Source organism: Dermacentor albipictus, chromosome 8 (genome assembly GCF_038994185.2).
Source record: "Dermacentor albipictus isolate Rhodes 1998 colony chromosome 8, USDA_Dalb.pri_finalv2, whole genome shotgun sequence".
Taxonomy (NCBI): Eukaryota; Metazoa; Arthropoda; class Arachnida; order Ixodida; family Ixodidae; genus Dermacentor; species Dermacentor albipictus.
The window spans coordinates 15,549,045-15,565,399 of record NC_091828.1 but is presented as its reverse complement, the minus strand read 5'-3'; the positions used below and the strand labels follow the sequence as shown (position 1 = coordinate 15,565,399).

The window sequence follows — 16,355 nt, the reverse complement described above, 5'->3', positions numbered from 1 at the left end:
ACCGTGGGTTGTGGCAGTGCGACGTGGATCTGAAGCGACTTCGAACGACGCCGACTAATCCAACCTGCCCACTGGGTTCCGCCGGGCTCGGTACGATCGTTTGCTAAAACAGCCAACCGAATCACGATTGCCGGAACGTCTGTGCTTGTTGTATGTGCATTTTGTTGTGCTCAAAACCAATGGAAACACGTTTATGAGCTCCAAAGTCTGGATAATCAACACTTGCCTATCGCCTATGTTGTTTACGTCACGCGTAGGCCTAGCGCGTCCATCGAGCTCATAATTGGTGAGTGAACGAACTCACCTGAGAAACTCTGTCGAAGGAAATAAATTTGCAGGTCCGTTTGGTGCTGCAGTGATTTAAAATATGGCACTCTTGACTTCGTGTGACCTGTGATGTGGTGAATTAACCGTGTGGAAGTTGGGTTGGTCGACCGCGGTGTGTTTCGTGTGGTGTCGGTTGACTCAAGTTTAACGGGCAAGCTCTGCGCTGTTTCCAGTGGTAAAGATAACTTTCGAAAGCGAAATACAGTAGTAGCCGAACTATTAGAAGTACTTACATAATCAGCCGTGCCGCCTGTTTCAGCTGACACTGCGCTCTTCTATTCGGCATGTGAATCCAGTTCAGTACAAGTTCACTGTACTCATTCACTCACTTCTTTCTAGTGCGTCCGTCTTTTGGGCTAGTTGGGCATAAATCGCTCGTGTAGCAATCAAGAACACTGACGCACTGAAGCATACGTGACAATGCAGTCATGTTTGAGTCAGTGTGTCGTTATAGTTGAGCACTGCAAAAAGAAATTATCTGTTTGCAACGTGTGCCCTGTGTGCAGTGCATAGCAGGACCTGCATCATGCAAGACCTATGCATGTAGCAGTGTATACCACGATTGCTTCGATGCCCGCTTCAGAAGCAGCAAGTACTGAGTCAGTGAAACTGTAATTGATTTTTTATCTCACTTTTTGCTTATGGAAAGTGTAGATGGTGTGAGTGCATTGTGGGGAAGGTGAAAAGGTGTCATCAGTGTTTTGTGCAGTCAGTATGCTTAAACTGCTGGAATCCCTTAAGCTTCTACTAAAATGTTTCTTGCTGCGATACTATAAATTGTAGTCAGGACAAAGATTTGCTCAAAACCAAGTTACTAATGCATCTGCGCAGAATGTGTTTGATTAACAAGTTAACGCTTCCACAACAACAATATGCCGATGCACAGCATATGTGCTTACAATAAATACATTCCGTAAAGGTGAATGACTGGGATCAAACTTTGTAGTAGCACCGTAAGAAGTGCTGCCATGCGTATCAGCCATAACGAAACTGCTGCACATCCAACCTTCTTCCTTGGAGGCACTTCTATAAAGACGGTTCGGGCCCTTCCCATTCTGGGTGTAGCATTTAGCTGTTCTCTCAACTTTTCCGCATATGTCACCAGGACTGTATGTAAGCACCGGCCCTTTCTTGGGTTTGTGTCTCGTGTCTCTCTTCCCTGATGACGTAAGGTTTTCCGAGCACTCTACTCTTCTATCATTCTGTCACGACTTGAGTACTGCTCATCAGTATAGTTCCCGTACCAAACTCGCGACGCTAACAAACTTAAGCTTGTTCAGCGCCGGAAAATACGCACCCTTTACTCCCGTCTTTTCAGTTGTCACAAGCTCATGCCAGCCTTCGAGGATTGCCTCAAACCCCTCAAGTAGCACACCCTGCAATACCAACGCAACATTGCACTAGTCTATACTGCAGGGTGTTTGACGACCCTCTGGACAGCACTAATCTTTCTTCAGTTCGTCTGAACAAGTGGTCAGCACAGCCTGAGCCCTCATCACACCTCTAGGGCCCGACACCGCAACTCCATGATTATATCTCGCATGCAAAGCTTTCTCTCCACCCCCCTGGCGATTTGGATTCTCCTTCCTTGGAACCAGACTGAATTAGCACTCCTGTGTGTTGTGCACCTGTCGAATGTGTGCGTGTGTGCCGTGCTGTGTTATTGAGCAAGTGTATGTGCACGTGGAGGGGATGGAAGTGTCTTCTGCATCGTGCAAATTCCTGCTCTAGACGGCTGGTTATCAGATGCTCTAACATACAGGCATCAGCCTTCTTTTTAGTCTAGTGTGCCAAGTTACCACTAAGATTATTATTATTATTATTATTATTATTATTATTATTATTATTATTATTATTAGAATCATCACTTTGACCGCGTTGATTGTGTTGAAGCCAGCGTGACACATAATTCAAAATATTTCTGGAGCTTTGTGGGCTCTCCCTTCCAAAAAGAGTGCCAAAGATGTACATATTCTTCATGAAAATAGTGGTGTTGTCTCGAACACTGCTGATGCCTTTGCAGAACATTTCTGTTTGCTATATGGTGTGAAATATGCTTCAAGTAACCTTTCTTCTCAGTCTGGCACAGTGTATGCTAACAGTCAATGAAAACCTCGTTTCCAAGTATGAAGTGCCTTAAACTTTCCCTTTCTTGTGGTGTTGATGGTATTTCCTCCACAGAGCTTAACCCTTTGAGACGGTGTCTACACAATTGGGCACAGCAGGAGCGTGCATCAATAGCAAAAGCACTGATGAAAGTAATGGTATTTAAAATGTGTTTCATACATCTTGAAACACTTATTATTGGAACTGTGCTGCAATTTTGAATAACGTGCAGAATGTTTTAACAAAATGAGTGGGAAGGTAGACGGCTGGGTGTTGTTACTCTGTGTCAGTACGTTGTATGTAGCGGGTTCACTTCTTTCATTGTTTTTTACAATGTTGTGCACCAGGCATAATTGTCAAGAGGCTGGATAAGTGCTTTTCAAGCTTTTCAAAACACGAAATAGTACACGTTCTCATATTTTGTGTTCCTGTAGTGAGTTTTCGCATGGAGTCGAAATTTTGTAAACTTGACAAAACTCACTAAACAATTGAAAATTCTTAATATTTGCTGCAGCTGTACACATTCTACGATTCTGAGGATGCAAGAGATGTGGTGAAAGCAACTTTTCAATCAACGGGACAAAGTGGTGTCTGAAAGGGTTAAGACGTATGGAAGCATACTTGTTCCTCGTTCTCACAAGCATCTTCAATAGTTCCCTAACGTCTAGTACCTCTTCTAGCACTCGGAAGGTAGCATGAACATTTCCCATGCACAAATCAGGTGCTAGATGTGCAGTTACTAACTGCCGACCTATATCTATCCTTTTCAGTGCGTCGGGTGTTTGAATCGATATGGGATTCCTCGCTTTCTGTTAGTGCTAAGAGCAGTTTAATAAATGAACAGCATGACTTTGTGTGCCGACAACTTAAAACTACTTCAGACTGTCAACAGTGTTCAACACTGCATGACTTCCAAAAAGACATTTTTTCACTCTCAAACTGGTGCAGAAACAATAAGTACTCTTAAACGCTTCCAACACTATGGCATTAAGTTATATGCACAAAACGCACCATGTGAAATTTTGATACACCCTACGTGATGCTTCACTCCTTAGGGTCGATGAAATGAAAGATCTTGGTGTGTACTTCGACAAAATGCTAAGCTTCTCTTCACATAGATAATTACACAATATGCCCTTCACGCTCTTGGAATTGCATGCCGTATATTGCATGATTTCCACTCACGTGTTGTGTTTCTGAAATTCTGCTGTGTGCCTCCAACTACTAAAGTATGCCTCTGTAGGAGGGGGGTGCAATGAGCAAATCTAATTCTGGCCCTATTGAACGCATCCAGAATAAATTGATGTCTATCTTCAAGCACCACTTTTGCCATTCTGGCAACCACAGTTGAGCCTTCTCAAATATACTTCAACTCGCACCTCTAGATTCAAGTCTAAATAATCGCACCTTTTGTTCCTGTATAAGGTGGTCCTTGACATTATGCATTCCTTAAAGCTCGTTAAGTGCACCAGTACAAAGGCTCTCTAGTGGTTCCTGGGCACTACAATGAAAATTTGAATGATTGATTATTATCATAGTATAAAATTGTGCTTTTTAAGTATGTACTAGTATACTATTTTAGTGCAGTAGCTTTTGTGCAATTAAAAAAAAGGGCATGAATTAAGAAGAGAGAGAGAAAATGATAAATGAAAGGTAAGGAAGTTAACCAGGACTGAGCCCGGTTGGCTACCCTACACTGGGGAAAGGGAAAGGGGGACAGAAAGATTAAAAGAAGAGAAAGTCCACTGGGGATATCAGTCGGTCACTCAGTCCGGATCACAGACGCTGACTCAATCCGGTATCTTTCAAATATTGTAGCAACGCTTTTGTGGCCTTTTGTAGCTGCGATATGCGAGGCCATGGTCCCAAGATCTTGTTCAAGGTGAACGGCTTTCCATCCAGCTGATTGAGAGCTTTGCAGAGGTCTTGCCTTTCATCTTCAAAAGATGGGCAGTAGCACATTAGTTGTTATATGGTTTCCTCGACACCGCAGGCATTGCACTCGGTGCTATCAGCCATTCCGATCAAAAATGCATATGCACTGATAAATGCGACGCCCAAACGTAAGCGGCACAGCACTGTTTCCTCATTTCGCGGAAGACCTGGTAACAGCCGCAGTTGCGTAGAGGGATCGAGGGAATGTAATCGACGTTGAGTGAATTCAGGTGTGTGCCACTTTTCCAATGTCAAAAGAGTGCGCTAGCTTGCCTAATTGTTGGGCTGCGTCGGTCCACGATAAAGGTATAAAAACAAGGGTTGCTCCTTCGTGGGCTCTCCTAGCAGCTTCATCAGCGAGGTTGTTGCCGGAGATACAGCAATGACCAGGCAGCCAATGAAACACGACGTCGTGTCCTTTCATGATCATGTGATGGTGCATTTCTCGTATCTCCGACACGAGTTGTTCATATGACCCGCGACGAAGAGATGACAGAAGACATTCTAAGGCCACCTTTGAATCGCAGAATATTGCCCACCAATTAGCCGGTTGGTTATTAATATAATCAACGGCACCTCGGAGGGCAACAAGCTCCGAACCGGTCGATGTTGTCAAGTGAGAAATCTTGTATTGGATGCTTAGTGATCGTGATGGTATAATTACTGCGCTGGTGGAGCTGGTCTGAGTGGAAGAACCATCCGTATATATGTGGACTCGATCAAAGTAGAAAGTGTGCAAACAATCCAGAGCTGCTTGCTTCACGGCCAAGTTAGGCAGGACAGTCTTCGTTCTTATCACTGGAACCGTAAGACGCACTTGAGGTTGTTTTAAACACCACAAAGCTGAGGTTGAATGTGCTGAGGGTGTGAAGCCCGATGGTAAGGAGGCACGATGGATGCTGACTTTGTTGGAGAAGGACGCCTGTGGTCGTCGTTCTGGCATGAATTAGGAAAGTGCAATAATATGCTATGTGCCTGATCATATGCATTGTGCTATTAATTTCTTCTGAGTTTTAATAATGGCTGGCTACTGTATGCAGTGTTGTACAATAAAATAATATGCCGCAGCAATTATTCCATGCCTCGCAGAACAAATTGAATATATCTTTCTCAGTCAAGACATAATTGGAGGCTGAAAACAATAAACTGCAATTTTTCTTTTTGTGATGACGAAGTGTATAAATTGTGAAAATAACCTGTTTATATATTTCTTATACTATGCAAATGAGCTGCTCCCATACATTCGAATAAGTGCTTCAATAGTACGACTTGGCAAAGGGCAACGAAAGACTCCTATTAAAACCCTCTAATTCTCAAGCTTGTATTATCTGACGGTATGTCATTTCATTAATGTAAAGAAAGGCAAACTTGATATGTGGAAACCAGTTACAATAGAACATGGACCTTACACGGTGAAAATGTTTTGTAGCAATACACTCAATGTGAAGGCCTCCAGATGCAGTGTTGATGCATCAAAACAACCTAGAATAATAGAGGTGCTCCATGGGCTTGATTTAGCAGAATCAAGAGTTGGGGGGAGACAAGATACGAATTACATACATTTTAGCTATTCTAGTTTTTTTTTTTGTGAGTGCTACAGGTGTTTCAATTCTGTTTTGATGATTTTTTCAGAACCCACTTTTTCCTGTTTATCTCATGCACCAACAAGCATAATTATATTGACACGGATGCTTTATCTGTATCCGGTTACCGTATTTCACCGGCTAAAAAACGTTAAAACGTTATCGCTCGGTGCAGGATGCGCCTGAACGTATCGGAAGTTTCGCGAATGTTATCGATGGTTCTGTCTGTTGTCGACGAACCTTGCTAATCTGATTGCATACGAGACACGAATTGTGTTGTAGTTTCTGGAAGGCGCGCGGGCACTAGCGAATAGGCTGTAACTTTCGACGACTGACTTATGCAAACCGACGCGCCTGACCCGCAGATGAGATTTTCTACGATTGCCGACATTGCTCGTTGCTATCGTTGCGATTGAGCCGGCACTATTTATTTACCGTCACTACTACGTGGCAATATTTCCAACACAGATTTTTTTCACTTATACATTGCACGCCTAATTCTTACATAGTTGGCTGTGCAATAAGCTACCAAAAAATGAGATGGTACAACAGTTTTTGATATATGGCATCGTCTTGCGGGTGTTTGCAAAGCGATCTTGCAGACAGACGACGTGCGAGCGCTGATGTCAATATTTTGTACACTATTGTTACTTCAAAAATAAAAACGAACTGTTGCGGCAGGTGTATATTCATTATTCAAACGTGTTTTTTATATCTAAAAGCACATACAGATCACCAACTCATTGTTTCAAGCTTAGTTTACAGCAGGCTTTTTTAGGCCGGGCTTTGACGGATGAAGACGGAATAGTCCAGCAACAGTGCGCCGCAGCCGAGGAGCAAGCTTCGGCGCGCGTCGGAGCTTGTCTCCAGTGGTTGCGCGCCCTCTCCCTCCAGCCGCAGCGAAGCGACGCGTTCGCTTGCTAGCGCGTGCCGAAGCTTTCGGCGCGTGCCAGTGGTTGGGGCATAAGGCATCAGTAATATCATGAACGCGTTTCAGTACTTTCCTGATCGCGTAGTGCTGCGCTGGTTTTGCTAGCTCGAAAAGCTTGCACAAACTGCAAATAGCAGAGGATTCAAATTTTTTTTGTAAAGCGAGTCCTTCACCGGAAACAAGCGTTGTGAGGTTTCTGGAATGGTATTTAAATAGTCCACGCCGACTTCTTATTTGCCTGTAGTGTCTGTCACAATTCGCTTGGGTTCGTGAACGAGGGCTCGAGGCACCCTCCGTTAGACAGATGCTCTGCAGCGTGGTGGTGACGAACGATGACTGACTACCGAGCAGCCGTGCTCGTCGGTGTTTATTGGGTGCAGTGCGCAATGTTGCCTACCGAGCGTGGCAGGCCATCGAGCCTGGTGGGCCAACCAAGATTATGCCTGAGGGGGCATCACATGCTTGTTACAGTGTCCCTTTAAATTAGAAAGCAAAAATGGTTGCCTCCAGAAGCAGCTCATGCGTGCCACGAAAGATCGTAGATCTTGTGATTCCATTGCGTCTGTGACTTTTTTTATAGATGGATCGAGCAGCAGCGAGTCTGAGAATGCTGCATTATCATCATACTTTGACTGTGAGAGCGATGACGACGCAAACCAGCGCAGAAGATTGGCAGCTGTAGCCCCGTTAGTTTCGGGTCTTGTTTCGGACCGTCTTTGTTGTCAGTGCTTGAAAGCCTTCCAAGACAGAGCCTTATAAGAACTGCAAGAAATGCTACAACGAGACATATCATATTGACTGCAAATGAAGGTGGGGACAGTGGAAGAGAACACAAAAACGGCATGGACGGCAACTTTCAACTGGTTTATTCACGTAAGGTGAATTGGCCCACTTGCCTGTGCACTGCAATGTCTGCCCCTGTGCAGGCCTTTTCAAGGAGATTAAGATTCTGGGGAGAAGCCAGGACCAGACTGCACGCAAACTGATTGAGGCATCATCATCAGCAGCAGCGGCGGTGGCAGCAGCAATGTCCACTGTGATCTCCAATTACCCCTGTCCTGTGCCAACCGATTCCAACTTCTCTTGGTATCCACCCTAAGGGTCCCACAGTTATCTAATCTGCGCATTACATGACCTGCCCCGTGCCATTTTTTTATCTTAATGTCTATTAGAATATCGTCTATACCCATTTGCTCTCCGATCCAAACACTCTCTTTCTGTCTCTTAAGGTTATGCCTAGCATTCTTCGTTCCATCGCTCTTTGTGTGGTCCTTAACTTGTTCTCAAGCTTCTTTGTCAGCTTCTTTGTCAGGCATATCGCATAAAAAAGAAAGGCCAAGACTGTTTTAGTGACACTTCCATTAGGTTGTTTCAATCAGAGAAGATTTTTTTATAATTGATTGCCCCGCTAGGCTGATGAGTATTCTTGTTTGCTACATTCTGCGCATGTTCTATTTGTCTTTATATTGCCACGGGTTGCCGTGAATAAACCAGTTGAAAGTTACCGCCTGTGTCGTCTGCATGTTCTCTTCCACTGTCCCCGTCTTTATTTGCGGTAAATATGATATGCAGTAAACACCAACTAGGCCAAACTAATGTTCTTGTGCTACTATGAGACGAAAACTGAGCAGAAAACAAGACTTTACTGCAAGACATGCAATGTTCTGCTATGTTTCACACCGAGCAACTGCTTCGCTGCATGGCATGCCCAGCTCTAGTGCTTGCAGTTAAATATTGTAGTGGAAGACCTGTTCAATGAAAAATTGCGAATTTTTTTAGAAATAGTGCCTATTAGATGGCAATACATTTTGTATATATCATAATTCCTGTAAAATTTTTTTTCTTAGTAGATACAAGCGCCTTTTCAAACTTTGTTCAATTTTATACCACAGTCTTGATTTTGATAATTTATATTTTTTATGACATACACCTCGTAATAAAGCTTTTATTTGTGAAAAGCAGTCATTCTGCTTTTTGTTTATGTATTACATAAAATATTGAGTGCAGTAGTTCCTTCAGAAAAAAATAAATCTTGTATAACCTACAAAAACACCTATTTTCCCCATGCCAGAGAAAGAGTTCAAGAACGAGCTCCATCACTTTCAATTTAAACCTAGCCATGTAGCTATTCAGGGGTTTGCCCATCGTGCTAAAATTCCGATGTTTGGTGTCAATTTATAAAAAAGTGACCGATGATTACGCGTCTTGGTAATGTGATCTTTGAGCGCAGCTGCTGCCTTATTTCAACAACAGGCAGCCGCATATAGAACACGCAGTGCCAAACGGAGGCGGTTCTGCGTTTCGGATTCGGCAGCATGCACTGTGATCCGCCGCTATCAAGCGGGCGCTCCGGCAACGTGCCATCGCACCACCTTATAGTGGGTCACCGCCGCGGAGAGAGCGGGGATTAGCAGTTAATATTTACTCTTTCTTCTGAGGTGGGATGAGGAAACGGGTGGAGAACAGGGGTGTTCAGTAGAGGCCACACACTCATCCACTCGCAGACACGCCTCAATGTGACCACACGAGGTTTGGGTGGGAAGTAGAAGTAAGGGGACAAAACAACTTTCTTTCAAGCCACCTCAACAGCACTGCGCTAAGTAAGGGGAGGTGTAGGGCAAGAGTGGAGGTGGGAAAAGGAAAGCCAGGTGCAAGCACTGTCGGAGGCAACAAATGCCACTGAGGAACACGCCCTGCAAATGGGGAAGTGAGAGGCAAGGCTGGGACCCGTACAGCCATGCGATGCGGAGACAGAGGAGTGGAGAGCCGTGGATCACGCGTGAGGCTACAAGGAGCGTCCGCCATCGGCACTGCGGCGGGGTCGCGACAGTGGGAGAAGGGTTGGCGAGGGCGGAGTGGACGGTAGCAGCGAGAGTCACCGCAACAATGCTGCGTTGGAGGAAGGGGGCCAGAGGATAGGTGAGAACAAGTGATTCATTTTTGGAGGACAAAGGGAGAGCAAGGCTCACGCAGTGCGTAAGAGATGGCTCCAGGAACATGCGCAGCTAGAGCAGCACGTTACCTTAGTTCTGATGAGGCCAACGGCGAAGCTCAGTAGCGACGTGAAACACAGAAATGGGTGGCAAAGAGCTGCGGTCTAAATAGAGCAAATGGCACTCAAAAGCCAAACAATGCACAAAGCTGGAGCTCGTGATGCTGATAGCAGATGTGGATGTTGCAAGGTCGTGGAGGAGGGAGAAGTGCTGAAGCTGTGATGTTGCATTCCATCTGTGGATGGCACATGGAAGCTTGTGTGAGTCCTTGTTTTGAAGGCTATTTGCACATGGTTCCTGGAAACGATGGGGGTTGCCCACAATCGTTTTTTTTTCTTTCGAATATTCTTTTTTTTTTTCGGGAAAACACATATGTATGGCACATAGCATCAAACCTAAATATGTCAAACTCAGATATATTGAATTGTCTATATAGAACCATTGTAATTCTTTTGGAAATCCTGTGCAACATCGTAGCGCTGCACTATGCATATATCGAAGTTCAGTTCATCGTCACAGTCAATGTATCAAATGCTGCTTTGCACGGCAACCCTACGAGTGGGCTTCTTCTAATAGGAATGCGATCCCTTTTCATGCCGTCAGAAATGTTTAATGGCAATGCCATTAACTCTGCCGGAACTCGGCGGTCATGTGCAGCTAGTGCTGCCTTTCTTAAAACCTGAGGGAATTGGAACAGTGCCATATGTAAACATTAATAACGTGCAAATCTACACAAGTGTGAAGAGCAAACAATATTTTTTTTTCTACCCAACTTCAGGTTAGAAGTGACTCAACTCTAGCTGAGAATGCTTCTGCAGTAGTTGCCGATATGGCATCAGCCGGGAGCTTGTTCCAGTCTGCCGTAGAACAAGGAAAAACACTATTGAACAATGTCCATGTTCCCCTATGTAAGTTGTTGAGCATGTACACGCAAGAACATTGGCATCACTTGTATGCACATTTTTATTAACTGTGTGCCCAGGAGGTGGCATGGGCCTGGCGATCTGGAGCTCGACCAGCAAGAAGGGACTCAGGCATAGACGCGAGACAATCCACATAATGAATAACATTTATTTACATTGTTACAGAGTGGTCAGCTCTACAAGCTTCCCGACGGAGATCGACACACACTCTAGCTTATGCAGAAAGCTGCAGTTCATTGGTGGGATCGCCTTTTATAGAGACTTTGGAATGCCGCCCTGGCCGAGGAGGAGGAGAGAGCGCACGCTTTCCATGCTTGTGGCCGCCGCTCAGTACACGGAGGCGAGTTCAACAGATTTTCTGCCCACCACTGCTCCAGTAGAGGGAAAGGCAGTGACGCACTCACACGCCGCCTTCCTTGCTGAGGACGAGGACATGGAGTGAATGCACACACACGAAGCTCAACCGTTCCGCTCGCCCAATGGAGGCAGCACACTGGCGGCGAGCCTATGCAGATCCGGACATTGCATGCGCCCTGAGGAAGGAGGCTAGAATGTAGGGACAATGGCTAACATCTTTTCGTCGTTACAAAGGTGTTGAATTTCAACGCTTGCGGGCAGCACATCATACTTGAAACTTCTGGGCTTTCGCCATGGCTTTGGGGGCACGTTACAAATTGTTCCTCACACAGGACACTCGTAACAACATACTGACACGTGTACTTGTTTATCTTTTCTGGGTGACTGCTTGTCACCGCCTAACAAATGTTATCGCACAGCACAGGATGTGCGTGCATGTATCGGAAGTTTCTGGAATGTTATTCATGGTTCGATCCGCTGTCTGTCACCGAACCTTGTGCAATCTGATTGCACATATGTGCAAAATTAATGATGTAGAACTTTGTGGAAGACACGCGGGTCCCAGCGATTACTCCGGAACATACCACGACTGATGTATAAAAGCCAATGCGCTTGACCTGCTGATCAGATTTTTGATTATCGTCGACTGTGTTCGCCGCTATCGTTGTGCTTTAGATGTTGCCTGTTTTTGTGGGCACAGGTTCACCCAATAAAAGTTAGTTCCGTCTTTCACAGTATTGCTACTGCGTTGTTTACCATCAGAAGCACGTGACAACACGATAGAAGCGCTCGTTATGACAAACTGTGATATTCCAACGAAAAATGTCTGTTATATGTGAACTCTGTTCTATCAAAAATTAAAGTGATATGTTGTGAAATGGCAAAACTTCGCATATACCACTGTCTAACCTGTAAGCAACTGCAAGAGGGACAAAAACATAGAAATTAAAGAGAATACTGTATGTAGACTTGTTTAAAAGCCGTTCTTTTTTTTTTCTCCAATTTGGCAAGGCGTGGCCTTTACCTAGGACTGAACTTTTTGGTCAAAAGGGCACAGCCAGCAACTTGTGCACAGCCCCCTGATGTGCTGTTGCATCAAAGGTCAACGTGTAGCCTCGCCATCTAGTAGCAGTACACGGAAGTATGCAGTTTGCGAAAATCCGCAGATGTGTGCACACGGCGTTGGGGTACGAAACACAATTGCTTCTCCGCTCGAACTTTCTTTTTTCCAAATTTTGGGCTGCCAAGTTGGGAGTGCGGCCCTTGCACGAGTCTATATGGTAGGCGGTGTCCAAAACTTATTGTCAGTGACGTGTTTCCAGCTCCTGCAATCGCTTCTGCCGTATGCAACCACCAAAAGCATAGCTTTGAAGACCTGTATCTGTCTATCCAGAGGATACCACCCCATACAGTCTAAACAGTTTCTTTGCCCCACAACAGTAATTGTTATCTGTCTTCCTGTACAGTGAAACCTCATTAAACCGTTGTTGGCCAGAGCTCAGAAGAAGTATGTACTAAACGGTAGTACTGTTTAAACGAAATAGCATGAGATCGCCTGCTTACCTGTTGAAAATGGAACTCGGAGAGAATGCGGTGAAAGGGGAAAAACATGCAGTATTTATCCACTTCGCGCGACAAAAGTGTTATTTTCGTTTGATTCCGCGGCGGCCTAGCACGACGACAGCCGCCTCAAACTTACTGAAGCTGCGTGCCAGCTTTTCAGCCAGCCCCCTCTTCTCGGCAAACACTTGCATGGCAGATTCCTCGTTGGCGTTACGTATTCTCCGTGCACACGCGCAGTAGTGCGGCAGAAGTCCTGGGGCCCATTTTCCATTGCCGGTGCCGGAGTTTGGAATACTCTTCGTTTGGAATAGAGTTACGTTATCGCGCCCCTGTTCTCGTCGCGATGATTGCATTCATGAGGCTGACTTAATGTGCAGCTTCTGCCACTGTCAAGCCTGAATCGCGAGTGCTGTCGCTTTTCGTGTTGTTCTCATCACTGTCGCTAATCGACACCTCGGCAACAACAGAGGCAACGATGGCGAAGAGTCGAACCTCGTAGCCGACATCTCTTTGCGGTCGCAGCAGCGCTGCCGAGCAACTTTGCATTCCAAATGCCACACATGGTAGTGAACAGCAGATCCCTGTCACGTGCCAGTGCCGGCTTTTCTGCGTCACGTTCGATAGAACGGACGATGTCAAATTTTTCTTCTACGCTGAGCACCCGGCGTCTTTTTTATCCGAGCTTTCGGCATGACGCGAGTCCTCGCTAGCACGACGCCACAACGCTCTCTGGCACGGCGTCGAAATGATGTTAATGTTAACCCTTTGAGGGTCGAATTATTTTGTAAAAACACTTTCTCAAGTGGTCAAATTACTTTAATGTGGATCATTAATGTACAAAATGCATAAAGTCAGAAATAAATTGTACAATAAAAATTAGGAACAGTATTTTGATGTCAACATCACTCAGAACTGCAAAACGTTCATTAGTATTTCAGAGTGTGGTACTCCTTGAAACACAGGTCTACGCACAGCCCCTTATCGCAATCTGCACACCTAAGATGCATGTCTGTTCTCCTCATAGAGCGACGAGTTGTGTTGGTGCACACATGACATCTTCTCTGCGTGAGTCTGCCTTGGGCAGAGGTCTGAGGCGCGCCCTCTTGGGTAAGCGCGCTGCCGCAGAGAGCGAGAATACCTCGTGAGCGGTGGTGATAAACAAGCTAAGAGCAGCGCCAATCAAGATAGAAATCAACTTCCACCGCCCCTGCGAGAGCGTGCCGACAAAGAAAAAAATCACGTTTCATGCGCCTCTGTTGCGATCACGCGACGGGACCGAAACCACGAAAGCGTGTTGGCGCTGAGAGCGAGAATACCTCGCGAGTGGCAGTGATAAACAAGCTAAGAGCAGCGCCAATCAAAATAAAAATCAACTTACACCGCCCTGCAAGAGAGTGCCAACAGAGAGAAAAATGACGTTTCGGGCGCCTCCGTTGTGATAACGCGGCAAAAGCGAAACCGCAAAGGGGTGTTGCCGCTGTCTGTACGATGCGCTGAAGCTAGAAATCAGTTCTGCTTATCTCCCCAAGAAGGTAGCACAAATTTCAAACGCTTCTTGTAAGTCCTAAGAGGTGGCAGCACCTCCCAATGAGCACGCATCGTCATTATGGCGTGAAATTTCAAACAGAGGGTCGAAACCGTACCCGTACGGCAAAGACCTTGCGGGACGGAAAACCGCTGCCGTACATGTACGGCAAAAACCTTCAAAGGGTTAATGTGGCTTCACGTGCAAACGCACAGGGCGCTTGGATGCCGTTGTTCCGATCTCTAAGGCCTGTTGTTCGGCCGGGCCACCCGATGAAGAAAATGCACCGCCGGGTTTGCGCGACGAAAAGTGGCAACGCTACGTTTGAACCAATGCGTGCGCAATAAGCTAGTATGGTTTATGCGGATACAAAACACATTATGTTCATTGGCTGCTGAGTCGAGGATTTGACTTTACTACTTTTAAAACGAAACTACTGTTTAAGTGGGTATGGTTTAACGAGGTGTTACTGTATTTCCTTTCTTGAAAACTTTGCATTCACCACTTTCCTGTCGAGATTGCTATGTCATGCAGCTACCAGGCATACAGCATTAAAGAAAGGGAAGGCACGCAAGGTAGGTAATGATTATTGTGGAACGAAAATTTTGAGGTGTAGGACATAAATTTGAAAATCACCTATAATTATAGATAAAAGGGTTTATGAGATAATTATACAACCGCTGTGTTTTCCTGTCAACCGTTTTCCGAATGATGGCTGCTGAAAAATGGCAGTTTTCCCATACTAAAGCATTCCACACTACATGACCCATGCAGTGACAGGATTAACGGTTGGCACAAACCAGGCACAAGTGCACAAGAAGTAGAAACAGACAGGACAACGCTGGACTTACAACTGAAGTTTATTGTGAAAACATTCCACAAATCTCCGCCACGCATGCATATACAACCAAGAACAATAACAATGTTTGTAGTCAGTTATCAACAAAAGTTCTACACGTACACAAAAGCATGTCAGCAACACTTCATTTGGGCCTAGTTGGTACATACTTCTGAACTAAACGTAACAGCGCAAACATATAAGACGAGCCACAAAAAGAAAGACACGACACACACTGGCGCTGACTAACAACTTCTTTTTTCCTTCCATCGTCGAAAAAAGGTCGTCATGATGCCGTATTTGCATGGCTTGTCTCATAACCTGAGGGTGGCCACTAGGAATGGCATCACACTCGTGTTTTCGGCGCCGAGCAAACTTGTTAGGCTGTGCAAAAGCAGCACAGGAGAGAAGAAAGATGCGACTAGTGGCTACGGAAAAAAGCACACCACTTTTTTTCACAAAAGCTGTGCATCTTGAGTTGTGTATCGCATACCTCTCTCATGCCGGCTGTCCTATATCGGCCAGACAGGTCGTTGCATTAATGACCGCATGGGTGAGCTTCACTATTTGCTACCTACAGGTACAGGAGGGAACTTGCCATTACATTGCAAAAGACATGATTGCCGACCAGTTTTTGATAGTGTATCGATAGTGGGGAGAGAGTGCAGCAAACTGGAAAGAGAAATTAGCGAAGCGTTCCACATGAAAAAGTTTGGCGCACATAGATGTGTGAGTGAACCTTCGGTTCATATCAATGATAAAGAACTGCAATTTTTAAATTTATCATGTTAAGCCACGTGTTGTTGCCTTTGTAGGGAAGGGGTGGGACCACGCTTTTGTGTACGTCTAGAACTTGTGTTGATAATTGACTAGAAACCTTGTTATTGGTTTTGCTTGTATGCGCATGCGTGGTGGAGATTTGTGGAATGTTTTCACAATAAACTTCAGTTCTAAGTCCAACGTTGTCCTGTCTGTTTCTACTTCTTGTGTTCGCGTCCGTACTTGCTGGAAACCATTATACGTTCACCATGCACCAACTGGCCCAGCAAACTACTCTACTAAAGAAAAAGTGCATTTTCGCAAATTCCGCAGGAGGCTAGAAATAGTTGTGTGCAGCGTATTCCCGCTAGCACTAGTTGCATGAAGTTTACTACCACAGCAAAGTACATGGTATTTACACCATCTTGACAAAATTTGCCTGAAAATTTGTCCATTACAGCCCAGACCGATAAAAGTGCGCGCATTGTTAATATAGGCTGACCAAACTGAAGTAG

The 16,355-nt window shown here is 45.2% G+C and overlaps 1 protein-coding gene and 1 long non-coding RNA gene across 3 annotated transcripts in view; one reads left to right on the top strand and one right to left on the bottom strand.

Annotated features, from left to right (window-relative positions):
• Nup154 (nuclear pore complex protein Nup154) overlaps window positions 1–16,355 on the top strand; it is a 265,616-nt gene that overhangs the window by 135,927 nt on the left and 113,334 nt on the right. The gene's annotated exons all lie outside the window — the stretch shown is intronic.
• Window positions 1–16,355, bottom strand: part of LOC139048624 (uncharacterized) — a 106,617-nt gene that overhangs the window by 36,169 nt on the left and 54,093 nt on the right. The gene's annotated exons all lie outside the window — the stretch shown is intronic.